General features: G+C 42.4%; 10 non-coding genes across 10 annotated transcripts; all 10 read right to left on the reverse strand.

The window, feature by feature from the left end:
- Positions 1-1,327: 1,327 nt before the first annotated feature.
- LOC134313202 (U1 spliceosomal RNA) lies at positions 1,328-1,491 on the reverse strand. Its single transcript, XR_010012096.1, has one exon. It is a non-coding gene; the product is annotated as a U1 spliceosomal RNA (small nuclear RNA).
- Positions 1,492-2,724: 1,233 nt separating this feature from the next.
- Positions 2,725-2,888, reverse strand: LOC134313168 (U1 spliceosomal RNA). The gene has a single exon (XR_010012064.1). It is a non-coding gene; the product is annotated as a U1 spliceosomal RNA (small nuclear RNA).
- A 1,255-nt stretch (positions 2,889-4,143) lies between these two features.
- LOC134313161 (U1 spliceosomal RNA) lies at positions 4,144-4,307 on the reverse strand. The gene has a single exon (XR_010012056.1). It is a non-coding gene; the product is annotated as a U1 spliceosomal RNA (small nuclear RNA).
- Positions 4,308-5,885: 1,578 nt separating this feature from the next.
- Positions 5,886-6,049, reverse strand: LOC134313156 (U1 spliceosomal RNA). Its single transcript, XR_010012052.1, has one exon. It is a non-coding gene; the product is annotated as a U1 spliceosomal RNA (small nuclear RNA).
- Positions 6,050-8,533: 2,484 nt separating this feature from the next.
- Positions 8,534-8,697, reverse strand: LOC134313172 (U1 spliceosomal RNA). The gene has a single exon (XR_010012067.1). It is a non-coding gene; the product is annotated as a U1 spliceosomal RNA (small nuclear RNA).
- Positions 8,698-9,919: 1,222 nt separating this feature from the next.
- LOC134313204 (U1 spliceosomal RNA) lies at positions 9,920-10,083 on the reverse strand. The gene has a single exon (XR_010012097.1). It is a non-coding gene; the product is annotated as a U1 spliceosomal RNA (small nuclear RNA).
- A 1,234-nt stretch (positions 10,084-11,317) lies between these two features.
- LOC134313190 (U1 spliceosomal RNA) lies at positions 11,318-11,481 on the reverse strand. Its single transcript, XR_010012084.1, has one exon. It is a non-coding gene; the product is annotated as a U1 spliceosomal RNA (small nuclear RNA).
- A 2,863-nt stretch (positions 11,482-14,344) lies between these two features.
- LOC134313205 (U1 spliceosomal RNA) lies at positions 14,345-14,508 on the reverse strand. The gene has a single exon (XR_010012098.1). It is a non-coding gene; the product is annotated as a U1 spliceosomal RNA (small nuclear RNA).
- Positions 14,509-15,741: 1,233 nt separating this feature from the next.
- LOC134313169 (U1 spliceosomal RNA) lies at positions 15,742-15,905 on the reverse strand. The gene has a single exon (XR_010012065.1). It is a non-coding gene; the product is annotated as a U1 spliceosomal RNA (small nuclear RNA).
- Positions 15,906-17,159: 1,254 nt separating this feature from the next.
- Positions 17,160-17,323, reverse strand: LOC134313162 (U1 spliceosomal RNA). Its single transcript, XR_010012057.1, has one exon. It is a non-coding gene; the product is annotated as a U1 spliceosomal RNA (small nuclear RNA).
- Between the last annotated feature and the right edge of the window lie 648 nt (positions 17,324-17,971).

Below are 17,971 nucleotides of genomic sequence, written 5' to 3' on the forward strand. Positions count from 1 at the left end.
ACATCGAACAACGACGGTCGGCTAAAACCTACAAACTCTATTTTTGCCACCACAGAAATCAGGGGAGAGCGCGAACGCGGTCCCTCATTATCAGAAATTAGCGTTCTATTTCACGTTTGTATCAACAAGCTTTTTATGTAAACGCTGCCTATCCAAAAATAGCTCTGAACGACCACTTTTTTCCCCACGAATGCGTCCAATTGATCGGAACTGCACGCAAAAGAACAACGAATCAGAATGAAAATCATACAGAACAAGAAACTAATTGAATACGGTCGGCTAAAATCTACAAGCTCTATCTTTGCCACCACAGAAATCAGGGGAGAGCGCGAACGCAGTCCCCCACTAACTTTATATATAAGTTAAATATCCTACTGTGTTTTTTCAATTTTTATTTCATTAATAATTTTGGCGATGGGTGCTCTTTATTTGGCTTGAGCACCTGCCCCCAAAAATGTCTGTGCACGTGCCTGGCCCAGTGCTAAAGCTGATTTAAAATACCGGTCTCTTTAGTCAAGAAACTAATTGAATACGGTCGGCTAAAATCTACAAGCTCTATCTTTGCCACCACAGAAATAAGGGGAGAGCGCGAACGCAGTCCCCCACTAACTTTATATATAAGTTAAATATCCTACTGTGTTTTTTCATTTTTTATTTTATTAATAATTTTGGCGATGGGTGCCCTTTTTTTGGCTTGAGCACCTGCCCCCAAAAATGTCTGTGCACGTGCCTGGCCCAGTGCTAAAGCTGATTTAAAATACCGGTCTCTTTAACGTTTGTATCAACAAGCTTTTTATGTAAACGCTGCCTTTCCAAAAATAGCTCTGGACGACCACTTTTTGCCCCACGAATCCGTCCAATTGATCGGAACTGCACGCAAAAGAACAACGAATCAGAATGAAAATCATACAGAACAAGAAACTAATTGAATACGGTCGGCTAAAATCTACAAGCTCGAACGCAGTCCCCCACTAACTTTATATATAAGTTAAATATCCTACTGTGTTTTTTCATTTTTTATTTTATTAATAATTTTGGCGATGAGTGCCCTTTTTTTGGCTTGAGCACCTGCCCCCAAAAATGTCTGTGCACGTGCCTGGCCCAGTGCTAAAGCTGATTTAAAATACCGGTCTCTTTAACGTTTGTATCAACAAGCTTTTTATGTAAGCTGCCTTTTATGTTATGCTGCCTTTCCAAAAATAGCTCTGGACGACCACTTTTGTCCCAACGCAAAAATGCCACAAATCCGTTCTCCTGATCCGAGCTGCACATCGAACAACGACGGTCGGCTAAAATCTACAAACTCTATTTTTGCCACCACAGAAATCAGGGGAGAGCGCGAACGCAGTCCCCCACTATCAGAAATGATGCAGTCGAGATTCCCACATTTGGGGAATTCGCAGCGGTCAGCACAACCGGAGTGCAATGGCTGAGCCTCGCCCTGGGTGAACCACCTTCTTGATCATGGTCTCGCTCCTGCCAGGTAAGTATGAGGTGTAGAGGCACCGCCGAACAGAGACACCGAATCACACACCGTTCAAACTCACGGTGAGCTCCACTCGTCTACTCATCACACCAGCACAAAACGCCGCTATTCTGCAACATCAAAACGACCACGCCGACATTTGCCTGAAAATAAGAAAAAAAAACCACTTGGTTCAACCAAAACAGAAGAAAAAAATGATCATTTCAAATTGATCTACAAAAAAGAAAAAAGAAAACACTGTAAAAATCCACCTGACAAGCATGCCCTTTACATGTTTGGCATAGCTCAATCATGAAACGGTCAAATTAGCCTAAGAAATAGTGCAAACGGCTAATTATGTGCCCAGTGCTAAAGCTGATCTAAAATACCGGTCTCTTTAACGTTTGTATCAACAAGCTTTTTATGTAAACGCTGCCTATCCAAAAACAGCTCTGGACGACCACTTTTTTTCCAAGGCAAAAACGCCACAAATCCGTTCTTGATCCGAGCTGCAAATCGAAATACGACGAATCAGAATGAAAATCATACAGAACAAGAAACAAAATGAATACGGTCTCGCTCAATTTTACAAGCTCTTGCTTTGCCACCACAGAAATCAAGGGAAAGCGCGAACGCGGTCCCTCATTATCAGAAATTAGCGTTCTATTTCACGTTTGTATCAACAAGCTTTTTATGTAAACGCTGCCTATCCAAAAATAGCTCTGAACGACCACTTTTTTCCCCACGAATCCGTCCAATTGATCGGAACTGCACGCAAAAGAACAACGAATCAGAATGAAAATCATACAGAACAAGAAACTAATTGAATACGGTCGGCTAAAATCTACAAGCTCTATCTTTGCCACCACAGAAATCAGGGGAGAGCGCGAACGCAGTCCCCCACTAACTTTATATATAAGTTAAATATCCTACTGTGTTTTTTCATTTTTTATTTTATTAATAATTTTGGCGATGGGTGCCCTTTTTTTGGCTTGAGCACCTGCCCCCAAAAATGTCTGTGCACGTGCCTGGCCCAGTGCTAAAGCTGATTTAAAATACCGGTCTCTTTAACGTTTGTATCAACAAGCTTTCTATGTAAGCTGCCTTTTATGTTATGCTGCCTTTCCAAAAATAGCTCTGGACGACCACTTTTGTCCCAACGCAAAAATGCCACAAATCCGTTCTCCTGATCCGAGCTGCACATCGAACAACGACGGTCGGCTAAAACCTACAAACTCTATTTTTGCCACCACAGAAATCAGGGGAGAGCGCGAACGCAGTCCCCCACTATCAGAAATTATGCAGTCGAGATTCCCACATTTGGGGAATTCGCAGCGGTCAGCACAACCGGAGTGCAATGGCTGAGCCTCGTCCTGGGTGAACCACCTTCTTGATCATGGTCTCGCCCCTGCCAGGTAAGTATGAGGTGTAGAGGCACCGCCGAACAGAGACACCGAATCACACACCGTTCAAACTCACGGTGAGCTCCACTCGTCTACTCATCACACCAGCACAAACCTCACCGAACGCAAACGCCGCTATTCTGCAACATCAAAACGACCACGCCGACATTTGCCTGAAAATAAGGGGAAAAAAAAGAAAAAAACACTTGGTTCAACCAAAACAGAAGAAAAAAATGATCATTTCAAATTGATCTACAAAAAAGAAAAGAAAAAACACTGTAAAAATCCACCTGACAAGCATGCCCTTTACAGGTTTGGCATAGCTCAATCATGAAACGGTCAAATTAGCCTAAGAAATAGTGCAAACGGCTAATTATGTGCCCAGTGCTAAAGCTGATCTAAAATACCGGTCTCTTTAACGTTTGTATCAACAAGCTTTTTATGTAAACGCTGCCTATCCAAAAATAGCTCTGGACGACCACTTTTTTTCCAAGGCAAAAACGCCACAAATCCGTTCTATCCGAGCTTCAAATCGAAATACGACGAATCAGAATGAAAATCATACAGAACAAGAAACAAAATGAATACGGTCTCGCTCAATTTTACAAGCTCTTGCTTTGCCACCACAGAAATCAAGGGAAAGCGCGAACGCGGTCCCTCATTATCAGAAATTAGCGTTCTATTTCACGTTTGTATCAACAAGCTTTTTATGTAAACGCTGCCTATCCAAAAATAGCTCTGAACGACCACTTTTTTCCCCACGAATCCGTCCAATTGATAGGAACTGCACGCAAAAGAACAACGAATCAGAATGAAAATCATACAGAACAAGAAACTAATTGAATACGGTCGGCTAAAATCTACAAGCTCTATCTTTGCCACCACAGAAATCAGGGGAGAGCGCGAACGCAGTCCCCCACTAACTTTATATATAAGTTAAATATCCTACTGTGTTTTTTCATTTTTTATTTTATTAATAATTTTGGCGATGGGTGCCCTTTTTTTGGCTTGAGCACCTGCCCCCAAAAATGTCTGTGCACGTGCCTGGCCCAGTGCTAAAGCTGATTTAAAATACCGGTCTCTTTAACGTTTGTATCAACAAGCTTTCTATGTAAGCTGCCTTTTATGTTATGCTGCCTTTCCAAAAATAGCTCTGGACGACCACTTTTGTCCCAACGCAAAAATGCCACAAATCCGTTCTCCTGATCCGAGCTGCACATCGAACAACGACGGTCGGCTAAAACCTACAAACTCTATTTTTGCCACCACAGAAATCAGGGGAGAACGCGAACGCAGTCCCCCACTATCAGAAATTATGCAGTCGAGATTCCCACATTTGGGGAATTCGCAGCGGTCAGCACAACCGCAGTGCAATGGCTGAGCCTCGCCCTGGGTGAACCACCTTCTTGATCATGGTCTCGCCCCTGCCAGGTAAGTATGAGGTGTAGAGGCACCGCCGAACAGAGACACCGAATCACACACCGTTCAAACTCACGGTGAGCTCCACTCGTCTACTCATCACACCAGCACAAACCTCACCGAACGCAAACGCCGCTATTCTGCAACATCAAAACGACCACGCCGACATTTGCCTGAAAATAAGAAAAAAAAAAGAAAAAAACACTTGGTTCAACCAAAACAGAAGAAAAAAATGATCATTTCAAATTGATCTACAAAAAAGAAAAGAAAAAACACTGTAAAAATCCACCTGACAAGCATGCCCTTTACAGGTTTGGCATAGCTCAATCATGAAACGGTCAAATTAGCCTAAGAAATAGTGCAAACGGCTAATTATGTGCCCAGTGCTAAAGCTGATCTAAAATACCGGTCTCTTTAACGTTTGTATCAACAAGCTTTTTATGTAAACGCTGCCTATCCAAAAATAGCTCTGGACGACCACTTTTTTTCCAAGGCAAAAACGCCACAAATCCGTTCTATCCGAGCTTCAAATCGAAATACGACGAATCAGAACGAAAATCATACAGAACAAGAAAAAAATGAATACGGTCTCGCTCAATTTTACAAGCTCTTGCTTTGCCACCACAGAAATCAAGGGAAAGCGCGAACGCGGTCCCTCATTATCAGAAATTAGCGTTCTATTTCACGTTTGTATCAACAAGCTTTTTATGCAAACGCTGCCTATCCAAAAATAGCTCTGAACTACCACTTTTTGCCCCACGAATCCGTCCAATTGATCGGAACTGCACGCAAAAGAACAACGAATCAGAATGAAAATCATACAGAACAAGAAACTAATTGAATACGGTCGGCTAAAATCTACAAGCTCTATCTTTGCCACCACAGAAATCAGGGAAGAGCGCGAACGCAGTCCCCCACTAACTTTATATATAAGTTAAATATCCTACTGTGTTTTTTCATTTTTTATTTTATTAATAATTTTGGCGATGGGTGCCCTTTTTTTGGCTTGAGCACCTGCCCCCAAAAATGTCTGTGCACGTGCCTGGCCCAGTGCTAAAGCTGATTTAAAATACCGGTCTCTTTAACGTTTGTATCAACAAGCTTTTTATGTAAACGCTGCCTTTCCAAAAATAGCTCTGGACGACCACTTTTGTCCCAACGCAAAAATGCCTGATCCGAGCTGCACATCGAACAAAATCTACAAACTCTATTTTTGCCACCACAGAAATCAGGGGAGAGCGCGAACGCAGTCCCCCACTAACTTTATATATAAGTTAAATATCCTACTGTGTTTTTTCATTTTTTATTTTATTAATAATTTTGGCGATGGGTGCCCTTTTTTTGGCTTGAGCACCTGCCCCCAAAAATGTCTGTGCACGTGCCTGGCCCAGTGCTAAAGCTGATTTAAAATACCGGTCTCTTTAACGTTTGTATCAACAAGCTTTTTATGTAAACGCTGCCTTTCCAAAAATAGCTCTGGACGACCACTTTTATACCAACGCAAAAATGCCACAAATCCGTTCTCCTGATCCGAGCTGCACATCGAACAACGACGGTCGGCTAAAATCTGCAAACTCTATTTTTGCCACCACAGAAATCAGGGGAGAGCGCGAACGCAGTCCCCCACTATCAGAAATTATGCAGTCGAGATTCCCACATTTGGGGAATTCGCAGCAGTCAGCACAACCAGAGTGCAATGGCTGAGCCTCGCCCTGGGTGAACCACCTTCTTGATCATGGTCTCGCCCCTGCCAGGTAAGTATGAGGTGTAGAAGCACCGCCGAACAGAGACACCGAATCACACACCGTTCAAACTCACGGTGAGCTCCACTCGTCTACTCATCACACCAGCACAAACCTCACCGAACGCAAACGCCGCTATTCTGCAACATCAAAACGACCACGCCGACATTTGCCTGAAAATAAGAAAAAAAAAACAAAAAAAAAAACACTTGGTTCAACCAAAACAGAAGAAAAAAATGATCATTTCAAATTGATCTACAAAAAAGAAAAGAAAAAACACTGTAAAAATCCACCTGACAAGCATGCCCTTTACAGGTTTGGCATAGCTCAATCATGAAACGGTCAAATTAGCCTAAAAAATAGTGCAAACGGCTAATTATGTGCCCAGTGCTAAAGCTGATCTAAAATACCGGTCTCTTTAACGTTTGTATCAACAAGCTTTTTATGTAAACGCTGCCTATCCAAAAATAGCTCTGGACGACCACTTTTTTTCCAAGGCAAAAACGCCACAAATCCGTTCTATCCGAGCTTCAAATCGAAATACGACGAATCAGAACGAAAATCATACAGAACAAGAAAAAAATGAATACGGTCTCGCTCAATTTTACAAGCTCTTGCTTTGCCACCACAGAAATCAAGGGAAAGCGCGAACGCGGTCCCTCATTATCAGAAATTAGCGTTCTATTTCACGTTTGTATCAACAAGCTTTTAATGCAAACGCTGCCTATCCAAAAATAGCTCTGAACTACCACTTTTTGCCCCACGAATCCGTCCAATTGATCGGAACTGCACGCAAAAGAACAACGAATCAGAATGAAAATCATACAGAACAAGAAACTAATTGAATACGGTCGGCTAAAATCTACAAGCTCTATCTTTGCCACCACAGAAATCAGGGAAGAGCGCGAACGCAGTCCCCCACTAACTTTATATATAAGTTAAATATCCTACTGTGTTTTTTCATTTTTTATTTTATTAATAATTTTGGCGATGGGTGCCCTTTTTTTGGCTTGAGCACCTGCCCCCAAAAATGTCTGTGCACGTGCCTGGCCCAGTGCTAAAGCTGATTTAAAATACCGGTCTCTTTAACGTTTGTATCAACAAGCTTTTTATGTAAACGCTGCCTTTCCAAAAATAGCTCTGGACGACCACTTTTGTCCCAACGCAAAAATGCCTGATCCGAGCTGCACATCGAACAAAATCTACAAACTCTATTTTTGCCACCACAGAAATCAGGGGAGAGCGCGAACGCAGTCCCCCACTAACTTTATATATAAGTTAAATATCCTACTGTGTTTTTTCATTTTTTATTTTATTAATAATTTTGGCGATGGGTGCCCTTTTTTTGGCTTGAGCACCTGCCCCCAAAAATGTCTGTGCACGTGCCTGGCCCAGTGCTAAAGCTGATTTAAAATACCGGTCTCTTTAACGTTTGTATCAACAAGCTTTTTATGTAAGCTGCCTTTTATGTTATGCTGCCTTTCCAAAAATAGCTCTGGACGACCACTTTTGTCCCAACGCAAAAATGCCACAAATCCGTTCTCCTGATCCGAGCTGCACATCGAAAAACGACGGTCGGCTAAAACCTACAAACTCTATTTTTGCCACCACAGAAATCAGGGGAGAGCGCGAACGCGGTCCCTCATTATCAGAAATTAGCGTTCTATTTCACGTTTGTATCAACAAGCTTTTTATGTAAACGCTGCCTATCCAAAAATAGATCTGAACGACCACTTTTTTCCCCACGAATGCGTCCAATTGATCGGAACTGCACGCAAAAGAACAACGAATCAGAATGAAAATCATACAGAACAAGAAACTAATTGAATACGGTCGGCTAAAATCTACAAGCTCTATCTTTGCCACCACAGAAATCAGGGGAGAGCGCGAACGCAGTCCCCCACTAACTTTATATATAAGTTAAATATCCTACTGTGTTTTTTCAATTTTTATTTCATTAATAATTTTGGCGATGGGTGCTCTTTATTTGGCTTGAGCACCTGCCCCCAAAAATGTCTGTGCACGTGCCTGGCCCAGTGCTAAAGCTGATTTAAAATACCGGTCTCTTTAGTCAAGAAACTAATTGAATACGGTCGGCTAAAATCTACAAGCTCTATCTTTGCCACCACAGAAATAAGGGGAGAGCGCGAACGCAGTCCCCGACTAACTTTATATATAAGTTAAATATCCTACTGTGTTTTTTCATTTTTTATTTTATTAATAATTTTGGCGATGGGTGCCCTTTTTTTGGCTTGAGCACCTGCCCCCAAAAATGTCTGTGCACGTGCCTGGCCCAGTGCTAAAGCTGATTTAAAATACCGGTCTCTTTAACGTTTGTATCAACAAGCTTTTTATGTAAACGCTGCCTTTCCAAAAATAGCTCTGGACGACCACTTTTGTCCCAACGCAAAAATGCCACAAATCCGTTCTCCTGATCCGAGCAGCACATCGAACAACGACGGTCGGCTAAAATCTGCAAACTCTATTTTTGCCACCACAGAAATCAGGGGAGAGCGCGAACGCAGTCCCCCACAATCAGAAATGATGCAGTCGAGATTCCCACATTTGGGGAATTCGCAGCGGTCAGCACAACCGGAGTGCAATGGCTGAGCCTCGCCCTGGGTGAACCACCTTCTTGATCATGGTCTCGCCCCTGCCAGGTAAGTATGAGGTGTAGAGGCACCGCCGAACAGAGACACCGAATCACACACCGTTCAAACTCACGGTGAGCTCCACTCGTCTACTCATCACACCAGCACAAACCTCACCGAACGCAAACGCCGCTATTCTGCAACATCAAAACGACCACGCCGACATTTGCCTGAAAATAAGAAAAAAAAAAAAAAAAAAAACACTTGGTTCAACCAAAACAGAAGAAAAAAATGATCATTTCAAATTGATCTACAAAAAAGAAAAGAAAAAAACACTGTAAAAATCCACCTGACAAGCATGCCCTTTACAGGTTTGGCATAGCTCAATCATGAAACGGTCAAATTAGCCTAAGAAATAGTGCAAACGGCTAATTATGTGCCCAGTGCTAAAGCTGATCTAAAATACCGGTCTCTTTAACGTTTGTATCAACAAGCTTTTTATGTAAACGCTGCCTATCCAAAAATAGCTCTGGACGACCACTTTTTTTCCAAGGCAAAAACGCCACAAATCCGTTCTATCCGAGCTTCAAATCGAAATACGACGAATCAGAACGAAAATCATACAGAACAAGAAAAAAATGAATACGGTCTCGCTCAATTTTACAAGCTCTTGCTTTGCCACCACAGAAATCAAGGGAAAGCGCGAACGCGGTCCCTCATTATCAGAAATTAGCGTTCTATTTCACGTTTGTATCAACAAGCTTTTTATGCAAACGCTGCCTATCCAAAAATAGCTCTGAACTACCACTTTTTGCCCCACGAATCCGTCCAATTGATCGGAACTGCACGCAAAAGAACAACGAATCAGAATGAAAATCATACAGAACAAGAAACTAATTGAATACGGTCGGCTAAAATCTACAAGCTCGAACGCAGTCCCCCACTAACTTTATATATAAGTTAAATATCCTACTGTGTTTTTTCATTTTTTATTTTATTAATAATTTTGGCGATGAGTGCCCTTTTTTTGGCTTGAGCACCTGCCCCCAAAAATGTCTGTGCACGTGCCTGGCCCAGTGCTAAAGCTGATTTAAAATACCGGTCTCTTTAACGTTTGTATCAACAAGCTTTTTATGTAAGCTGCCTTTTATGTTATGCTGCCTTTCCAAAAATAGCTCTGGACGACCACTTTTGTCCCAACGCAAAAATGCCACAAATCCGTTCTCCTGATCCGAGCTGCACATCGAACAACGACGGTCGGCTAAAATCTACAAACTCTATTTTTGCCACCACAGAAATCAGGGGAGAGCGCGAACGCAGTCCCCCACTATCAGAAATGATGCAGTCGAGATTCCCACATTTGGGGAATTCGCAGCGGTCAGCACAACCGGAGTGCAATGGCTGAGCCTCGCCCTGGGTGAACCACCTTCTTGATCATGGTCTCGCTCCTGCCAGGTAAGTATGAGGTGTAGAGGCACCGCCGAACAGAGACACCGAATCACACACCGTTCAAACTCACGGTGAGCTCCACTCGTCTACTCATCACACCAGCACAAAACGCCGCTATTCTGCAACATCAAAACGACCACGCCGACATTTGCCTGAAAATAAGAAAAAAAAACCACTTGGTTCAACCAAAACAGAAGAAAAAAAATGATCATTTCAAATTGATCTACAAAAAAGAAAAAAGAAAACACTGTAAAAATCCACCTGACAAGCATGCCCTTTACATGTTTGGCATAGCTCAATCATGAAACGGTCAAATTAGCCTAAGAAATAGTGCAAACGGCTAATTATGTGCCCAGTGCTAAAGCTGATCTAAAATACCGGTCTCTTTAACGTTTGTATCAACAAGCTTTTTATGTAAACGCTGCCTATCCAAAAACAGCTCTGGACGACCACTTTTTTTCCAAGGCAAAAACGCCACAAATCCGTTCTTGATCCGAGCTGCAAATCGAAATACGACGAATCAGAATGAAAATCATACAGAACAAGAAACAAAATGAATACGGTCTCGCTCAATTTTACAAGCTCTTGCTTTGCCACCACAGAAATCAAGGGAAAGCGCGAACGCGGTCCCTCATTATCAGAAATTAGCGTTCTATTTCACGTTTGTATCAACAAGCTTTTTATGTAAACGCTGCCTATCCAAAAATAGCTCTGAACGACCACTTTTTTCCCCACGAATCCGTCCAATTGATAGGAACTGCACGCAAAAGAACAACGAATCAGAATGAAAATCATACAGAACAAGAAACTAATTGAATACGGTCGGCTAAAATCTACAAGCTCTATCTTTGCCACCACAGAAATCAGGGGAGAGCGCGAACGCAGTCCCCCACTAACTTTATATATAAGTTAAATATCCTACTGTGTTTTTTCATTTTTTATTTTATTAATAATTTTGGCGATGGGTGCCCTTTTTTTGGCTTGAGCACCTGCCCCCAAAAATGTCTGTGCACGTGCCTGGCCCAGTGCTAAAGCTGATTTAAAATACCGGTCTCTTTAACGTTTGTATCAACAAGCTTTCTATGTAAGCTGCCTTTTATGTTATGCTGCCTTTCCAAAAATAGCTCTGGACGACCACTTTTGTCCCAACGCAAAAATGCCACAAATCCGTTCTCCTGATCCGAGCTGCACATCGAACAACGACGGTCGGCTAAAACCTACAAACTCTATTTTTGCCACCACAGAAATCAGGGGAGAGCGCGAACGCAGTCCCCCACTATCAGAAATTATGCAGATGAGATTCCCACATTTGGGGAATTCGCAGCGGTCAGCACAACCGGAGTGCAATGGCTGAGCCTCGCCCTGGGTGAACCACCTTCTTGATCATGGTCTCGCCCCTGCCAGGTAAGTATGAGGGGTAGAGGCACCGCCGAACAGAGACACCGAATCACACACCGTTCAAACTCACGGTGAGCTCCACTCGTCTACTCATCACACCAGCACAAACCTCACCGAACGCAAACGCCGCTATTCTGCAACATCAAAACGACCACGCCGACATGTGCCTGAAAATAAGAAAAAAAAAAGAAAAAAAAACACTTGGTTCAACCAAAACAGAAGAAAAAAATGATCATTTCAAATTGATCTACAAAAAAGAAAAGAAAAAACACTGTAAAAATCCACCTGACAAGCATGCCCTTTACAGGTTTGGCATAGCTCAATCATGAAACGGTCAAATTAGCCTAAGAAATAGTGCAAACGGCTAATTATGTGCCCAGTGCTAAAGCTGATCTAAAATACCGGTCTCTTTAACGTTTGTATCAACAAGCTTTTTATGTAAACGCTGCCTATCCAAAAATAGCTCTGGACGACCACTTTTTTTCCAAGGCAAAAACGCCACAAATCCGTTCTATCCGAGCTTCAAATCGAAATACGACGAATCAGAACGAAAATCATACAGAACAAGAAAAAAATGAATACGGTCTCGCTCAATTTTACAAGCTCTTGCTTTGCCACCACAGAAATCAAGGGAAAGCGCGAACGCGGTCCCTCATTATCAGAAATTAGCGTTCTATTTCACGTTTGTATCAACAAGCTTTTAATGCAAACGCTGCCTATCCAAAAATAGCTCTGAACTACCACTTTTTGCCCCACGAATCCGTCCAATTGATCGGAACTGCACGCAAAAGAACAACGAATCAGAATGAAAATCATACAGAACAAGAAACTAATTGAATACGGTCGGCTAAAATCTACAAGCTCTATCTTTGCCACCACAGAAATCAGGGAAGAGCGCGAACGCAGTCCCCCACTAACTTTATATATAAGTTAAATATCCTACTGTGTTTTTTCATTTTTTATTTTATTAATAATTTTGGCGATGGGTGCCCTTTTTTTGGCTTGAGCACCTGCCCCCAAAAATGTCTGTGCACGTGCCTGGCCCAGTGTTAAAGCTGATTTAAAATACCGGTCTCTTTAACGTTTGTATCAACAAGCTTTTTATGTAAACGCTGCCTTTCCAAAAATAGCTCTGGACGACCACTTTTGTCCCAACGCAAAAATGCCTGAATCGAGCTGCACATCGAACAAAATCTACAAACTCTATTTTTGCCACCACAGAAATCAGGGGAGAGCGCGAACGCAGTCCCCCACTAACTTTATATATAAGTTAAATATCCTACTGTGTTTTTTCATTTTTTATTTTATTAATAATTTTGGCGATGGGTGCCCTTTTTTTGGCTTGAGCACCTGCCCCCAAAAATGTCTGTGCACGTGCCTGGCCCAGTGCTAAAGCTGATTTAAAATACCGGTCTCTTTAACGTTTGTATCAACAAGCTTTTTATGTAAGCTGCCTTTTATGTTATGCTGCCTTTCCAAAAATAGCTCTGGACGACCACTTTTGTCCCAACGCAAAAATGCCACAAATCCGTTCTCCTGATCCGAGCTGCACATCGAACAACGACGGTCGGCTAAAACCTACAAACTCTATTTTTGCCACCACAGAAATCAGGGGAGAGCGCGAACGCGGTCCCTCATTATCAGAAATTAGCGTTCTATTTCACGTTTGTATCAACAAGCTTTTTATGTAAACGCTGCCTATCCAAAAATAGCTCTGAACGACCACTTTTTTCCCCACGAATGCGTCCAATTGATCGGAACTGCACGCAAAAGAACAACGAATCAGAATGAAAATCATACAGAACAAGAAACTAATTGAATACGGTCGGCTAAAATCTACAAGCTCTATCTTTGCCACCACAGAAATCAGGGGAGAGCGCGAACGCAGTCCCCCACTAACTTTATATATAAGTTAAATATCCTACTGTGTTTTTTCAATTTTTATTTCATTAATAATTTTGGCGATGGGTGCTCTTTATTTGGCTTGAGCACCTGCCCCCAAAAATGTCTGTGCACGTGCCTGGCCCAGTGCTAAAGCTGATTTAAAATACCGGTCTCTTTAGTCAAGAAACTAATTGAATACGGTCGGCTAAAATCTACAAGCTCTATCTTTGCCACCACAGAAATAAGGGGAGAGCGCGAACGCAGTCCCCCACTAACTTTATATATAAGTTAAATATCCTACTGTGTTTTTTCATTTTTTATTTTATTAATAATTTTGGCGATGGGTGCCCTTTTTTTGGCTTGAGCACCTGCCCCCAAAAATGTCTGTGCACGTGCCTGGCCCAGTGCTAAAGCTGATTTAAAATACCGGTCTCTTTAACGTTTGTATCAACAAGCTTTTTATGTAAACGCTGCCTTTCCAAAAATAGCTCTGGACGACCACTTTTTGCCCCACGAATCCGTCCAATTGATCGGAACTGCACGCAAAAGAACAACGAATCAGAATGAAAATCATACAGAACAAGAAACTAATTGAATACGGTCGGCTAAAATCTACAAGCTCGAACGCAGTCCCCCACTAACTTTATATATAAGTTAAATATCCTACTGTGTTTTTTCATTTTTTATTTTATTAATAATTTTGGCGATGAGTGCCCTTTTTTTGGCTTGAGCACCTGCCCCCAAAAATGTCTGTGCACGTGCCTGGCCCAGTGCTAAAGCTGATTTAAAATACCGGTCTCTTTAACGTTTGTATCAACAAGCTTTTTATGTAAGCTGCCTTTTATGTTATGCTGCCTTTCCAAAAATAGCTCTGGACGACCACTTTTGTCCCAACGCAAAAATGCCACAAATCCGTTCTCCTGATCCGAGCTGCACATCGAACAACGACGGTCGGCTAAAATCTACAAACTCTATTTTTGCCACCACAGAAATCAGGGGAGAGCGCGAACGCAGTCCCCCACTATCAGAAATGATGCAGTCGAGATTCCCACATTTGGGGAATTCGCAGCGGTCAGCACAACCGGAGTGCAATGGCTGAGCCTCGCCCTGGGTGAACCACCTTCTTGATCATGGTCTCGCTCCTGCCAGGTAAGTATGAGGTGTAGAGGCACCGCCGAACAGAGACACCGAATCACACACCGTTCAAACTCACGGTGAGCTCCACTCGTCTACTCATCACACCAGCACAAAACGCCGCTATTCTGCAACATCAAAACGACCACGCCGACATTTGCCTGAAAATAAGAAAAAAAAACCACTTGGTTCAACCAAAACAGAAGAAAAAAATGATCATTTCAAATTGATCTACAAAAAAGAAAAAAGAAAACACTGTAAAAATCCACCTGACAAGCATGCCCTTTACATGTTTGGCATAGCTCAATCATGAAACGGTCAAATTAGCCTAAGAAATAGTGCAAACGGCTAATTATGTGCCCAGTGCTAAAGCTGATCTAAAATACCGGTCTCTTTAACGTTTGTATCAACAAGCTTTTTATGTAAACGCTGCCTATCCAAAAACAGCTCTGGACGACCACTTTTTTTCCAAGGCAAAAACGCCACAAATCCGTTCTTGATCCGAGCTGCAAATCGAAATACGACGAATCAGAATGAAAATCATACAGAACAAGAAACAAAATGAATACGGTCTCGCTCAATTTTACAAGCTCTTGCTTTGCCACCACAGAAATCAAGGGAAAGCGCGAACGCGGTCCATCATTATCAGAAATTAGCGTTCTATTTCACGTTTGTATCAACAAGCTTTTTATGTAAACGCTGCCTATCCAAAAATAGCTCTGAACGACCACTTTTTTCCCCACGAATCCGTCCAATTGATCGGAACTGCACGCAAAAGAACAACGAATCAGAATGAAAATCATACAGAACAAGAAACTAATTGAATACGGTCGGCTAAAATCTACAAGCTCTATCTTTGCCACCACAGAAATCAGGGGAGAGCGCGAACGCAGTCCCCCACTAACTTTATATATAAGTTAAATATCCTACTGTGTTTTTTCATTTTTTATTTTATTAATAATTTTGGCGATGGGTGCCCTTTTTTTGGCTTGAGCACCTGCCCCCAAAAATGTCTGTGCACGTGCCTGGCCCAGTGCTAAAGCTGATTTAAAATACCGGTCTCTTTAACGTTTGTATCAACAAGCTTTCTATGTAAGCTGCCTTTTATGTTATGCTGCCTTTCCAAAAATAGCTCTGGACGACCACTTTTGTCCCAACGCAAAAATGCCACAAATCCGTTCTCCTGATCCGAGCTGCACATCGAACAACGACGGTCGGCTAAAACCTACAAACTCTATTTTTGCCACCACAGAAATCAGGGGAGAGCGCGAACGCAGTCCCCCACTATCAGAAATTATGCAGTCGAGATTCCCACATTTGGGGAATTCGCAGCGGTCAGCACAACCGGAGTGCAATGGCTGAGCCTCGTCCTGGGTGAACCACCTTCTTGATCATGGTCTCGCCCCTGCCAGGTAAGTATGAGGTGTAGAGGCACCGCCGAACAGAGACACCGAATCACACACCGTTCAAACTCACGGTGAGCTCCACTCGTCTACTCATCACACCAGCACAAACCTCACCGAACGCAAACGCCGCTATTCTGCAACATCAAAACGACCACGCCGACATTTGCCTGAAAATAAGGGAAAAAAAAGAAAAAAACACTTGGTTCAACCAAAACAGAAGAAAAAAATGATCATTTCAAATTGATCTACAAAAAAGAAAAGAAAAAACACTGTAAAAATCCACCTGACAAGCATGCCCTTTACAGGTTTGGCATAGCTCAATCATGAAACGGTCAAATTAGCCTAAGAAATAGTGCAAACGGCTAATTATGTGCCCAGTGCTAAAGCTGATCTAAAATACCGGTCTCTTTAACGTTTGTATCAACAAGCTTTTTATGTAAACGCTGCCTATCCAAAAATAGCTCTGGACGACCACTTTTTTTCCAAGGCAAAAACGCCACAAATCCGTTCTATCCGAGCTTCAAATCGAAATACGACGAATCAGAATGAAAATCATACAGAACAAGAAACAAAATGAATACGGTCTCGCTCAATTTTACAAGCTCTTGCTTTGCCACCACAGAAATCAAGGGAAAGCGCGAACGCGGTCCCTCATTATCAGAAATTAGCGTTCTATTTCACGTTTGTATCAACAAGCTTTTTATGTAAACGCTGCCTATCCAAAAATAGCTCTGAACGACCACTTTTTTCCCCACGAATCCGTCCAATTGATAGGAACTGCACGCAAAAGAACAACGAATCAGAATGAAAATCATACAGAACAAGAAACTAATTGAATACGGTCGGCTAAAATCTACAAGCTCTATCTTTGCCACCACAGAAATCAGGGGAGAGCGCGAACGCAGTCCCCCACTAACTTTATATATAAGTTAAATATCCTACTGTGTTTTTTCATTTTTTATTTTATTAATAATTTTGGCGATGGGTGCCCTTTTTTTGGCTTGAGCACCTGCCCCCAAAAATGTCTGTGCACGTGCCTGGCCCAGTGCTAAAGCTGATTTAAAATACCGGTCTCTTTAACGTTTGTATCAACAAGCTTTCTATGTAAGCTGCCTTTTATGTTATGCTGCCTTTCCAAAAATAGCTCTGGACGACCACTTTTGTCCCAACGCAAAAATGCCACAAATCCGTTCTCCTGATCCGAGCTGCACATCGAACAACGACGGTCGGCTAAAACCTACAAACTCTATTTTTGCCACCACAGAAATCAGGGGAGAACGCGAACGCAGTCCCCCACTATCAGAAATTATGCAGTCGAGATTCCCACATTTGGGGAATTCGCAGCGGTCAGCACAACCGCAGTGCAATGGCTGAGCCTCGCCCTGGGTGAACCACCTTCTTGATCATGGTCTCGCCCCTGCCAGGTAAGTATGAGGTGTAGAGGCACCGCCGAACAGAGACACCGAATCACACACCGTTCAAACTCACGGTGAGCTCCACTCGTCTACTCATCACACCAGCACAAACCTCACCGAACGCAAACGCCGCTATTCTGCAACATCAAAACGACCACGCCGACATTTGCCTGAAAATAAGAAAAAAAAAAGAAAAAAACACTTGGTTCAACCAAAACAGAAGAAAAAAATGATCATTTCAAATTGATCTACAAAAAAGAAAAGAAAAAACACTGTAAAAATCCACCTGACAAGCATGCCCTTTACAGGTTTGGCATAGCTCAATCATGAAACGGTCAAATTAGCCTAAGAAATAGTGCAAACGGCTAATTATGTGCCCAGTGCTAAAGCTGATCTAAAATACCGGTCTCTTTAACGTTTGTATCAACAAGCTTTTTATGTAAACGCTGCCTATCCAAAAATAGCTCTGGACGACCACTTTTTTTCCAAGGCAAAAACGCCACAAATCCGTTCTATCCGAGCTTCAAATCGAAATACGACGAATCAGAACGAAAATCATACAGAACAAGAAAAAAATGAATACGGTCTCGCTCAATTTTACAAGCTCTTGCTTTGCCACCACAGAAATCAAGGGAAAGCGCGAACGCGGTCCCTCATTATCAGAA

The sequence above is a fragment of the Trichomycterus rosablanca genome, chromosome 4 (genome assembly GCF_030014385.1).
Source record: "Trichomycterus rosablanca isolate fTriRos1 chromosome 4, fTriRos1.hap1, whole genome shotgun sequence".
Classification (NCBI taxonomy): Eukaryota; Metazoa; Chordata; class Actinopteri; order Siluriformes; family Trichomycteridae; genus Trichomycterus; species Trichomycterus rosablanca.